The sequence below is a fragment of the Heptranchias perlo genome, chromosome 17 (assembly GCF_035084215.1).
Source record: "Heptranchias perlo isolate sHepPer1 chromosome 17, sHepPer1.hap1, whole genome shotgun sequence".
NCBI classification, from domain to species: Eukaryota; Metazoa; Chordata; class Chondrichthyes; order Hexanchiformes; family Hexanchidae; genus Heptranchias; species Heptranchias perlo.
Genome location: NC_090341.1, coordinates 11,116,574 through 11,130,286, shown reverse-complemented (window position 1 = coordinate 11,130,286; position 13,713 = coordinate 11,116,574). Strand labels below are relative to the sequence as shown.

The 13,713-nt window shown below is 41.6% G+C and overlaps 1 long non-coding RNA gene across 1 annotated transcript; it reads right to left on the bottom strand.

The window, feature by feature from the left end:
- Positions 1-553: 553 nt before the first annotated feature.
- Positions 554-12,081, bottom strand: LOC137334374 (uncharacterized). The gene is made up of 3 exons (XR_010966131.1): positions 11,849-12,081; positions 5,602-5,718; positions 554-5,136 (listed from the first exon to the last, which is right to left on the bottom strand). It is a non-coding gene; the product is annotated as an uncharacterized lncRNA (long non-coding RNA).
- Between the last annotated feature and the right edge of the window lie 1,632 nt (positions 12,082-13,713).

Sequence of the window (13,713 nt, the reverse complement as noted above, 5' to 3'; positions counted from 1 at the left end):
GATTTCCGGCATGCTATCCTCTTTTTCTACTGTAAATACTGACGCAAAGTAATTGTTCAACATGTCCGCCATTTCCCCATTGTCAATTTTTAAGGGGCCAACACTGCTCCTGACCGTCCTCTTTTTCCTAATATAACTATAAAAGTTCTTCGTATTGGTTTTGATATCCCTTGCAAGTTTCTTTTCATACTCTCTTTTTGTAGCTCTTACTATCTGTTTTGTGACCCTTTGTTATGTTTTATTATGGATTGAATTATCTTACTAAAAATTCACAGATGTATAATTTTCCACCAGCACACTATGGCTGAAACACCCTGTAGCACTGTATTAGAAGTTCTGCTGATGCATAATCACAAACTGTAGTGTGTGTGTGTGTGTGTGTGAGAGTGTCTGTTTGTGTGTACAGGGATGGGTGGGAGGTAGAGTTTTGCTCTCTGAAACCCGTTTTCCACGTGAAAGAGTTCCTTGTGCTTTTACAGTGCAGGAGCCGTATAACAAAAGCAAAACCAAGACATTATTAATCACAAAAAGACAAAGTAAAAACCCTACTTTTTATTGTTATTGAACCAGAAGTAGCCAGCTGGGCTGGTGTTGATATTGATTTGGTGACATGCTGATATGGAAGGATGTGTCCCATGCTATACAATATTAAAATAGATTAGCACCTGTCAAAAAAGGCCCACAGCTCTTTACCGTTTTTACATCCAAGACCAAAGTGAAAGAGTTGAATTCCCGTGAGTGCACATCAGCCCTCACGGCAGGTCCGAGCACCACAAGATTCATTACCTATTAATGAGCAACAGGAATGCTTTCCATTATCAGCTCACTCCGTGTCGGAGCTACAAAAGATACCGCATTAGGGTTATGTTGGTAACAGCATCAAGTAAACATCTTCCTTCCTCCCCAAACACCACCTCTGGCAAATTTGATTTGTGCTCCTTCCATTCAGGAACATAGGAACAGGAGTAGGCCATTCAGCCCCTCGAGCCTGTTCCGCCATTCAATGAGACCATGGCTGATCTGTATCCTAACTATTTAACCTGCCTTGGTTCCATATCCCTTAATACCCTTGGCTAGCAAAAATCTATCAATCTCAGATTTGAAATGATTAATTGAGCTAGCATCTACTGCTTTTCGCGGGAGAGAGTTCCACACTTCTACCACCCTTTGCGTGAAGAAATGTTTCCTAACTTCTCTCCTGAATGGCCTGGCTCTGAATTTAAGGTTATGTCCCCTTGTCCTAGACTCCCCCACCAGCGGAAAAAGTTTCTCTCTATCTACCCTATCAATTCCTTTCAAAATCCTAAAAACCTCAATCAAATCACCCCCTAACCGTCTATATTCCAGGGAATACAAGCCTAGTTTATGTAATCTCTCCTCATAATTTAACCCTTGGAGACCTGGTAACACTCTGGTAAATCTGTGCTGCATTCCTTCCAAGGCCAATATATCCTCTCTAAGGTGCGGAGCCTTTGGATAGTTAGGGATACGACTTAAGGATTTGAGTTACTGACTTATTAAAAAAAATCCAGGGTGATCTTCATATCCTCAGGAGAGCGCTGTGGTTATTTAGATCCGAGAGCTCATTTGGTGAGTAATTCATGAATTAATCATGGTATTTAGTATGTGTACTGATACAAGGAATATGCCTCTGCTCAGAAGCTGCTTTCTGGCCTGCCATGGAATCATAGAGATTACAGCACAGAAGGAAGCCATTCGATCATGGAACCTGTGCAGGTGCTCGCTCTTAATCTGGAGGTGTCTAATCTAGTCCCATTTCTCTGCCCTTTGCCCTGTATCCTTTTATATTCTTTCTTTTGAAATGTATATTCAATCCACATTTTAAATTATGTTATAGTTTTTTGCCACTTGTGTAGAAAGGTATCTTCTGACCTCCCCCTTCATTCTTCCAATGATAATCCTGGGATTTTGTCTCATTGTTACCAATGAACCAACTAGCAGAAACAATTTTTCACCATTTACCCTCTCACTATGTTATCTAATTTTGAAAACCTCATTTAGAGCCCCCTTAACACCCACTGTTGATCATTTTTTGACCTTTCTTCTGAAAATATAACTGGTACCAGGCCAGTGAATCTTTACTGTAGCCTTTCCTTCATTCTAATATACTTGAAATACTCCAACTGTGGCCTAACCAATATCTTCTACATTGTGGGACATTGTCCCATAAAAAGATGATTGCTTTTGCATGGTCCTAAATGGTTTCAAATCTCTTTCTGCCTTAATAATGTGGATTCCCTGTTAAATAGGATTAAACAGAGTATCTGGTCATTATCTCATTACTGTTTGTGGGTCACAGGAACATAGGAACAGGAGTAGGCCATTCAGCCGCTTGAGCCTGCTCCGTCATTCAATGACAGCATGCCTGATCTGTATCCTAACTCTATCCACCCACTTTGGCTCCATATCCCCTAATACCCTTGGCTAGCAAAAATCTATAGATCTCAAATTTAAAATTATTAATTGAGCTAGTATCTACTGCTTTTCGCGGGAGAGAGTTCCACACTTCTACAACCCTTTGCATGAAGAAGTATTTCTGAACTTTTCTCCTGAATGGCCCGGCTCTGATTTTAAGATTATGTCCCCTTGTCCTAGACTCCCCCACCAGCGGAAAAAGTTTCTCTCTATCTACCCTATCAATTCCTTTCAAAATCCTGAAAACCTCAATCAAATCACCCCTTAACCTTTTATATTCCAGGGAATACAAGTCTAGTTTATGTGACCTCTCCTCATAATCTAACCCTTGGAGCCCTGGTAACATTCTGGTGAATCTGTGCTGCACTCCTTCCAAGGCCAAAATATCCTTTCTAGGGTGCGGTGCCCAGAACTGTACTCAGTTCTCCAGATGTGGTCTAACCAGGACTTTGTATCAGTGTAGAAAAACTTCCTTCCCTTTATATTCTAGCCCTCTAGTTATAAAGGCCAACATTCCATTAGTCTTTTTGATTTTTTTTGTACCTGACTGCTATATTTTAGTGATCTGTGCACATGGACCCATAAATCTCTTTGGACCTCCACTGTTCCTAGCTTTTCACCATTTAAAAAATACTCAGGTCCTTGCTATGCACAAACTGGCTGCTGCATTTCCCTACATTATAACAGTGAGTACACTTCAAAAGTTCTTCATCGGCTAAAAAGCACTTTGGGACATCCTGAGGTCGTAAAAGGTGCTGTATAAATGCAAGTCTTTCTTTTCTTTCTAGCCCTATGTGACAGTTTTGAAACACTGGTGGAAGCAGAATCCATAATAGCATTTAAAGTAAAGTGGATAAATATTTCAAAAAGAAAAACTGACAAGGGCATGGGGAAAGAGCAGGGAAATGGATCTAAGCACATAGCTCTTTCAGAGAGTCGGCACAGGTGCGATGGGCTGAATGGCCTCCTTCTGTGCTGTAAAATTCTATGTAATGAATGATACTTGAGCAAGGTCTGTTGGCAGCAATTAATTAAGCCATATGGTACGTGTCAGGACAGGAGGGAAAAAGAGGAGAAAAGTGAGGATGGGAGAAGAATTTTTTTGGAGGAATAGAATGTACAGCACAGAAACAGACTGTTCGACACAACTGGTCCATGCGGTGTTTATGCTCCACACGAGCCTCCTCCCACTCTACTTCATCTAACCCTATCAGCATATCCTTCTATTCCTTTCTTCCCCATGTATGTATCTCCCTTCCCCTTAAATGCATCTGTGCTATTCACCTCAACTACTCCTTGTGGTTGCGAGTTCCACATCCTAACCACTCTCTGGGTAAAGAAGTTTCTCCTGAATTCCCTATTGGATTTATTAGTGTCCCCCTCAAATGGAAACATTTTCTCTACGTCTACCCTATTAAACCCTTTCATAATCTTAAAGACTTCTATCAGGTCATCGTTCAGCCTTCTCTTTTCTAGAGAAAAGAGCCCTAGCCTGTTCAATCTTTTCTGATAGGTTTAACCTCTCAGTTCTAGAATCATCCCTGTATCATCAGTGTTCTGACTGATCTGTACCCAGATGAAAGATAACAGCAAAATGGTTTCTCAGTGTCCCAGCTGTGAAATTTAGGCTGACTTGCAGCCTGGGTCCCTTCCTCTGCTCCCTTTACTCAGCTGTGAAATGAGGCACATGGTTCTACGCTGACTGTGAGCTGTTTTGCGCTTGGCACTCTGGCAAGTAATATTCAAACTGAGTTTTTCTTTGAAAGTCGGAAGCCAGCAAAAACATGTAAAGGCAGCATATCAAATAAAAGCTTTCACAGCGAGCAGTAGGCCAGCCGCTTTTCACACCTTTCAAGTAATTCTCACAGCTATTTGTTGGGTTTAAAGCTGCTCTTCCCTCCTTCCCCTAAATATTTCCAGCTTAATGAAAAAGTACCATCCTCACTCCATCTCTCCCACCTAACCTGAACAAAAGTCAGCTCAAACTCTATTTATTCTTTGACGTGTTGTGATGTACAGTTTCAGGAATAAACAAAAATCTGTATTCATTGCGGTGTACAGTGGGGTCCTGCTGAGGCTAAGCAATCACTGGGATGTTGACTTACAAACAGCCACACTAACACACAGTGAAGGTCATAGTGATGGAACAGGTTGTAGGAGAACCAATCTACTATGTTCCTCCAACATTGGCCTCTTGTGCATCTCCCACTTTCTTCGCTCCACCATTGGCGGCCGTTTCTTCAGCCACCGAGGCGCTAAGCTCTGGAATTCCCTCCCTAAACCTCTCCACCACTCTCTCCTCCTTTAGGACACTCCTTAAAACCTACCTCTTTGTCCATGTCCTAATGTCTCCTTCTTTGGCTTGGTGTCAATTTTTGTCTGATTACGCTCCAGTGAAGCTATGTTAAAGGTGCTATACAAATGCAAGTTGTTGTTTTGTTGATGTACTGAGCAATGAGAATAGGGTTTTCACCATTGATTTTCTTCCACATTGAATTGTTAATGTTGGCCCTCCTGTCCCGAGGGAAGTAAATGTCACCTAACGGGGTGAGGTGGGGCGGGGGGGGAATGGGAGAATCGCTACCAGGTCAGTCATGCACATCTGTTAGTGTCCCACTCTAGAGCTGCACTGGCAGAAGTATGGAAGCAGACCACTTGGTTGACCTCTCTGGTATATCATGGTGAGTGGCTGTAGGATACCTATGGAGAGACAGAAAATAAATGTATAAAAGGAGCAAATTAATAAAACACATTGAAGGCAAGGTCAAATATACTCTAATCCTAAATGAACCTAACCTGAACAAAAGTCAGCTCAAACTCTATTTATTCTTTGATGTGTTGTGATGTACAGTTTCAGGAATAAACAAAATCTGTGTTCATTCAATGTACAGTAGGGATTTGCTTAGCAATCACTGGGATGTTTCTTACAAACAGCCACACTAACACACAGTGAAGGTCATAGTGATGGAACAGGTTGTGGGAGAACCAATGCACTGCGTTAAAATCTATGAATTAGAGGCGATTGTTAACAATTCAGTAGCAGTAGAAAACGGGGTGGGGGGGTGCGGGGAGCTGTGAACACATTTTAAGGATCATGTAGGGAAGGAGTGATCAATCTGAAAGCTCTTGCATGATATAGAAAGTTAAATGCTGGAATCCACTCACCCATCACAACACAAGTCAAGCTGAAGCTCCCATTGCAGCATTTGTTGTGCTGTCTGTGTTCAGTTCCCATTTACTTAGCAAGGCAAGGATTGCACACCGTGTAACCAAATGGAGTTCCTGTTGATTTTAACAGGGTAAGGATCACATGCTGCAACTGCATGGATTTCTTGCTTATTCCGCAGGTTAAGGACTGCACACCATGTAGCCATATGGAGTTCATGTTTACTTCAAATAATGCTTAAAGATGGGTTAGCGCCAGGATTCTGGGATGGTGGGATGGAGATATTCACATCAACACACTGCAATAAATGCAAAATGAATGTCTGTATCCAATCATCCTCTATGCTATGGACGGGGGTTGGGGTAGTGAGGGAATAAACTTAGACACGAACATTAGGATTGCCCTTTTACCTCTCCCTCTCTTATACTCCTCGCCTTAAGGAGTTAAACTATTTTATAGAAGCTGCAATGGAATACATTTTTTGTTAATAGGTTCATTTTGTAACCTACTTTCTGTGATTTTTTTAAGCTCATTAACCATTGTAAGAATGCAGCCATTATTCAAGTTTCTGATTAATAATTGATTACAAATGTACTTGTGTGCTTGTAATTAGAATATTTTCTCTTGCCAGTCTTTTTTTGAACTGGTTGAGCGTACGCTTGAGAGTGTTATGGTAGCAAGGGTGGTACTCCTTACAGTGAAAAGTGGCACAAGGTAGTGGCGTGTCAGTTCACCAAGAGTCCTGGGTATAACAGAAGGATGTGCCTGCAATTCTCTGCAAATTCCAATCTTGGCTGGATTGTCAAGTGGGGGGTGGGATTGTGGCTCTGCCTAACATTGTAACTTATTCCCAGATCATTCTGGACTATACTCATTGTAAACCCTGTATATCTTGCTTCAAACTCCTGCACATGCATACTGCAAGCTAGGCAAGCAATCGTCCCATTGTTGTAGAGGAGCTAATATTTGAGAGCATGACATGTTGTGTTGGTGATGGCGAAAGCCATTTATGTAACTTCTCCAAGTAGAATGTAAGGTTAGGGACCATGCAATGAAAGAAAGACTTGCATTTTATAAATATGCCTATCATGACCTCAGGACGTCCCAAAGCGCTTAATAGCCAATGGAGTACTTTTGAAGTGTGGTCACTGTTGTAATGTAAGAAACGCACAATTTGCGTACAACAAGGTCCCACAAACAGTGATAATGACCAGATAATCTATTTTTAGTGATGTTGGTTGAGCAATAAATATTGGCCAGGACATCCTGCTCTTTTTTGAAATAGTGCCATGGGATCTTCTATGTCCACCTGAAACGGGGCCTCAGTTTAACATCCCATCTGAAAGACGGCACCTCCGACAGTGCAGCACTCCCTCAGTAATGCACTGGAGCGTCAGCTTAGATTTTTGTGCTCAAGTCCCTGGAGTGGGACTTCAACCCTCAACCTTCTGACTCGGAGGCAAGAGTGCTACCACTGAGCTGATGTAATCATACGATATAAATAAAGGCAAGATTGTAAAGATAGAGATTGTAGGTATGATTCGGTTTGGGGCGAAGAGTAGGTACAGCGTTCTCATGGCTTACCTAGAAACTAAGAGATCTTCTGGATGCATGTAAATAAAGTTATGTTCTGGAGATCTCGTGTCTGTGATGGTGAATGGGTAGGTTGTTAACTCGTTACACCACCTAATTCATTTAAGAAGCACTGGCGAAGACAAAAGTGACGGGCTATTCCAATTATCCAACCTGCACAAATTAAGCTGTTTCCACCCCTACGTTTGTTAATTGATGTCCCAAGTTTGTTTCCCGAGAATGCGTTATCAACAAACGTAGTGCGGTACTTCCTGTGTGATAGGCATGGTTGGTTCTGTTACTATGTCCAATAAATATGGTCTGGGGCCTTACACCACTAATAGTATCCAATTGTTTATTACCAGGCATTTCCTGTAGACTTTATATTGTTTTCTTGGACCAGGTAATACATGAATACAAGCCTAATTCACCATGCATTTTTTTAGGATTCTGGAATCTATCCTATCTGATCCACATAGTTTGTAGTCACTTAAAGCTCTTAATTTCTTAACCGACTGTATCATACGTTACAGATGCAGAACCAGTTTGACTGAATCTAAAATTCTTCCATTTCTCAACCCCAATACCCAATTTAACTGGAACTGCTTTGCAACCCATCCAATTTATTCCTAATTATGTATCTGAAACTTTAATTTAAAACATATGTCTTTTTCTGATCTGCCATGAGTTCTGTCCAGTTTATCCTCTAAAGGACCTAATTGGGCTTTAACACTCCACTTATATTCAGAAGAGCACTCTGTACTGGAATAATGAGATGCATTTCCATTTTGTACATCAGAAACTGCAGCTCTCGCCTTGTTATTTTCCTTGTAGAGATTTACAATGTTTCCATTTTCTTCTGTTATTTCAATTCCTGGTGTCAGCTCTCACTTAATGTTCCTTATAAGTGCATATGTTCTAAAGTTTGTTCTAATATAAGTTGTATTTCATTTGAAGTCCTAGGCGATTTTTGTCGGCCTCAAAGAATGCTTTCCTAGCTAAAACAAATTGCAGAGAAGAAAAGCATCTGAATTTATAATTGATCAATTATGTCTGTAAAAGCACCGATGTCTTCTTTGGTTATCCAAGCTTAGCTGTTTGTAATGGCCTTAGGGGTTATTCTTGGACAATAATGTATTGTGTTAATTAACAGCAAATTGGAAAAAAAAGGTAGAAATAATGGTGGCTAATAAATGGCCAATTAGGAATAAATTGGTCTAGATGGGTTGCAAAGTCATTCCCATTGAAGTAGGTGGTGGGATTAAGTATGGGAAAGTAAATGTTCCTCCTCTCTCCAACCCCCAGGATGCGCACGTACTCAAACACACATGCATGTGCACAGCAGGAGAGAACCAAGCTGCTTGTCCAATAAAAAGAGATGCCCTCTTCCATTGCATAGTGACTGTAGTACTTCAGGGGTACATGCATAATGGACCAGATATGAGTTATAACAGCACTCCATGGTTCGTGGATGGCATGTTGAGAACCAGGAGTGAATTAGAGAGACTAGCACCATGGGTGATGATTATGTTGGTAATCTCATAAACTGCATGACCCTTAGATTTGTGTATGTATGTAAATTATCAATTGAGTGGAATATCCTAAAAGGTAGTTAACCAGCAACACCTGTGATCATATTAAATGTAAGTACATTAATTATAGTTAATAATTGCATTATATCTGTGCTTTATCAGTGTAAATTGGCCTTTGATTACCAAGTCTGTAACATAAGCATCTCTACTTATGCGTGTATCTGTTGGTTTCTCTATTTGACTGTACATCCATCTGTGCAAACTGTTTAGGCATTTTCACAATTCCACTCAGATGCAGTGAAAATATAAATGGCCAAATAATACAGTAACACACACTTGTGAAAGTGAAGTTTTCTGATAATATTTCTGGCTGTTTTGTGAACAACTTCAAAATGTGTAATGGAACTTCTATTTTTGTGATGTTAGCATTACTTGCATTCTCTTAAAGTCAGAAGCATGTTTCTGAGAATTATAGATCAGCGATCTTAATATGTAGAGGAGGAAAATATTGGAGTCAATTATGAAACAAGCAATTCAAGCACAGCTCACACTATTGGATCCAATCCAATGTGAGTTTATGAAAGGCCCGCCATGACTGAAAATGTTATTGGAAGCCTTTGCGGTTGAAACAGAGTTGGTGCAAGAAGTAAAGTTCAGCACTTTTCATTGAGTTTCTGTATCAAGGTCATTTATGTAAATTAGAAACAGTAATGATTCCAGCACCAAGCCCCGAGGGACCCACTTCCCCCATTCTGACATAATTCCTCTGATGAGAACTTATTGTTTCCTATCCTGCAGTCAGTTTGTTATCCATTGCCAGAGTTTATCTTAAATCCCCACAGTTTTAAGTTGAATTAATTACCTCGACTCCTCTGTACTTGCACACCAATGCCCCATCTCCAACCTCCCTTTCCTCTCCAAGTCCTTGAGGGTGTTGTCGCCTCCTAAATCCATGCCCATCTTTCCCACCATACCATCTTTGAATCTCGCCAATCAGGTTTCTGCCCCTCCACAACACTGAAGCAGCCCAAATTAAAGTCATAAATCATATATGACCGTGGTACACTATCCCTCCTCGTTCTTGTCGATCTCTCTTCGGCTTTTGACACAGTCGACCACACCATCCTCCTCCAATGCCTCTCCTCCGTTGTCCAGTTCAGTGGGACTGCCCTCACTTGGCTTCAATCTTGCCTATCCAATTATCCAATCATAGCCAAAGCATATCCAGCACTTCCTTCTCTTCCCGCCTGCTCAGCATTACCTCCTGGAGTCCCCCAAGGCCCCCTCATTTCCTGATCTACATGTTCTCCCTTGGTGACGTCATTCGAAGACAAGACATATTCCACATGTATGCAGACAACATCTAGCTCTATCTCTGGATAGAGACACCTCTCTCGACCCGTCCACCGCCACTGTGTAGTTAGACTGTTTGTTCGACATCTGGTCTTGGATGAGCCACAATTTCCTCCAGTTAAACATTGGGAAGACTGAAGCCATCTATCACAAACTTTGTACCCTCACCATCTATTCCACCCCTGGCCACTGTCTCAGGTTGAAGCCAACTATTTGCAACCTCAACATCCTAATTTGACCCTGAGCTGAGCTTCCAACCCCATATCCTCTCCATCACAAAGACCACCTACTTCCATCTCTGCAATATTGCCTGACTCTTCCCCTGCCTCAGTCCATCTGCTGCCAAAACCCTCATCCATGCCTTTGTGCTACAGACTCAACTATTCCAAATCTCTCCTGGCTGGCCTCCCATCCTCCACACTCCGTAAACTTTAGCTCTTCCAAAACTCTGCTGCCCATATCCCATCCAACAACAAGTCCCAACTCACCCATCACCTCTGTGTTCACTGACCTACATTGGCTCCCGGTCCTGCAACTCCTCAAATTTAAAATTCTCATTTACGTGTTTAAACTCGATCATAGCATTGCCCTCCCTACCTCTGCAACCTCCTCCAGCCCTACAACATCTCCGTGAACTCTGCTTTCCTCCAACTCTGGCTTCTTGTGCATCCCCCACTTCCTTTTGCCCCACCATTGGTGGCCGTGCCTTCAGCCGTCTAGGCCCTATGCTCTAGAACTCCCTCCTTAAACCTTTCCGCCTCTCCAACTCCCTCTCCTCCTATAAGACGCTCCTTAAAACCCACCTCTACGATCAAGCTCCGAGTAACCCCATCTAATACAAACACTTTTGAGAAGGGCCTTGAGACATTTTTCTAAGTTAAAGGCGCTATATAAATGCATGTTGTTGTTGTTATTGTTGTTGTTGTTGTTGTTGTTTACTGGAACTTCATTAAAAACCTTTTGGAAGTCTACATACATCACGTCATAGTCCTTACCACCGTTCACATGGGTTGTCACTTTGTCGAAGAAGTCAAGCAGGTTGGTCAGCAAGATCTTCCCTTTCTGAACCCATGTCTCTGGGACAAATACCATCTTTCCCTGGGGATTTACTTGTGTTGAGTTCATTTAGCCTGTGTCGGACTTCCATCTCATTTATAATTACTTGGGATATATTTGTCTGGAGAGGACATGTTGCTCATTTATTCCCTTGCTGCTAAAGTATATGCTGAAGCATTGATGAATGATCCATCCTGGCCTCATTACACAGTCACTCACGTGTTCATATAATTTGATGAAGTGATGAAGTGATGTCATCTCTTTCCTTATATGTGCATAAGTTCTGAACTGCATAAAACAACCTAATGAGTCAGATGACAGTAATTGGTCTAACGTAATAGAAATATAAATCTGCATACTTTATCTATTTTCCCTCTCCTTTGGTAACCTGAGCATACAAGGGCAGACGTTTATTTTATCCTGTTGGTTAGTTGAGGACTTAGGGCCACATTGTCTTTTTATGAATGAAGTGTTAATAGCTCTTATTTAATTCGTTTTAACAGATAGAGATCAAAATGGCAGGTGCGTGTGATTTTGCAGTGCTACAGAATTTAGTTACCGGAAGAAAATACTGGATAATCAGTGGGTATCTGTGATGATGCTCCTTTGACATTATTACACTGCTAAATTAGCACTAAAGTGGTGAGACTGCTGATTGTTTTCTTGCTGCAGCTGTGCGTGCCCAAGACTTATGGGTGACATCTCCATAAAACTGAGGAAAATGGCAACTTACCCCAGAAAAGTCAGTGCTGGTGAAGAGGAGGCCTCGAGCATTCTTGTTCAAAGAGGTGGTGATGGTCAGGTGGCAGGGTCACATTCCGTTTGTCAATCACAGAAAGTTCTACAGACCCAATGAAGCACACGCTATAATTGTTTCATCGTTTCAGACGTAGAGTACTGGTTGGCATTCAGTTTCCGATTGCAGGATGAATAGCATTAGAATCAGAGATGAGGTGATCTCAGGAGGTAGACTACAACAAGAAATACTGCGAGGCAAACAGAAATTAATTTTTAAAAATTCAACTTAAATCAGGTTGAAACCTCGACACCATCTAGGACAAAGCAGCCCGCTTGATTGGCACCCCATCCACCACCCTAAACATTCACTCCCTTCACCACCGGCGCACAGTGGCTGCAGTGTGTACCATCCACAGGATGCACTGCAGCAACTCGCCAAGGCTTCTTCGACAGCACCTCCCAAACCCGCAACCTCTACCACCTAGAAGGACAAGGGCAGCAGGCACATGGGAACAACACCACCTGCACGTTCCCCTCCAAGTCGCACACCATCCCGTCTTGGAAATATATCGCCGTTCCTTCAACGTCGCAGGGTCAAAATCCTGGAACTCCCTACCTAACAGCACTGTGGGAGAACCTTCACCACACGGACTGCAGCGGTTCAAGAAGGCTGCTCACCACCACCTTCTCAAGGGCAATTATGGATGGGCAATAAATGCCGGCCTCGCCAGTGACGCCCACATCCCATGAACAAATTTTAAAAAAAGTTGAAATACACCTGGAACTGCTTATGAAGTTATAGGAACCACGAGTTTTATTTTTCACTGGAATACCATATAAAAATATTAATTTTTTCTACATATTTGCATTCATTTAGAACTGAGAAACACTGAAAAGGCGAGTTTGAGAAACAGAACCGACAGCACACAACTCTGTCACTGTGATGAACCTGCAGATGTGGGGCACTTGTTCATTTGGCATTTTACTAAACATTGTTCCACTAGTAATGTGCATAATAAGAAAACCAGATGATCTTGTGTATTTAAGAAGATTACCAGTATGGAAAGAAAATCTTTACAATGTTAAAACTGCATGCAGAATTGAAGTCGGAAAATGTAAAAGGAGAAAGTTTTCGCCTTACAAATAATTGCAATAAATCAATGATGATGTACTCGAGAGTGAGGAAATAGTGGAGATGTTTAAGTGTTCAGAAGGAGGTGTAACTGTAAGAATACTTGAGCAAGATGATACTATCAGTGATAAATATTCAAAAACACAGCATATTAAGTAGTTAATGAGATTAAAAGATAGAGCAACCACCTAGCCCAGATGGAATACATCCCAGAAAACAGATGGAGGCTGGGGAGGAGATAATGGAGGCCCAAAATGAGACAGAAAGCAAAGAGTAGGGGTAAATGGATGCTTTTCGAATTGGGCAGTAGTTTGTCCCAGGGATCTGTGCTGCGACTTCTTTTATTTTCCATTTATATAAATGGTTTGGATACAGGTACAAGAGGAATGACATTGAAGTTTGCTGATGATACCAAATTAGGGAGCATGGTAAACAGTGAGGAAGAATACAGCAGATTGAAGGATGAAGTGGATGGGTTAGCAGAGTGGTCAATTGGTGGCAGATAAGTTCAATGCAGGTCGTACTTTTTGGGGAAAACAGTGAAAGGAGGAATACCCTAAAATGTTAAGACTCTTATGATTATGCAATGATGTCTCTTGGCAATGAACAGTCACCTATCACAGGACATTTAAACCGGTACCAAACAGTCCCTTTATTGCACCTGAAACCAGCTGTATGTCAAGGCTGTGTTCCATTCACTGGATTACCACTGAATATTTATCAACTAT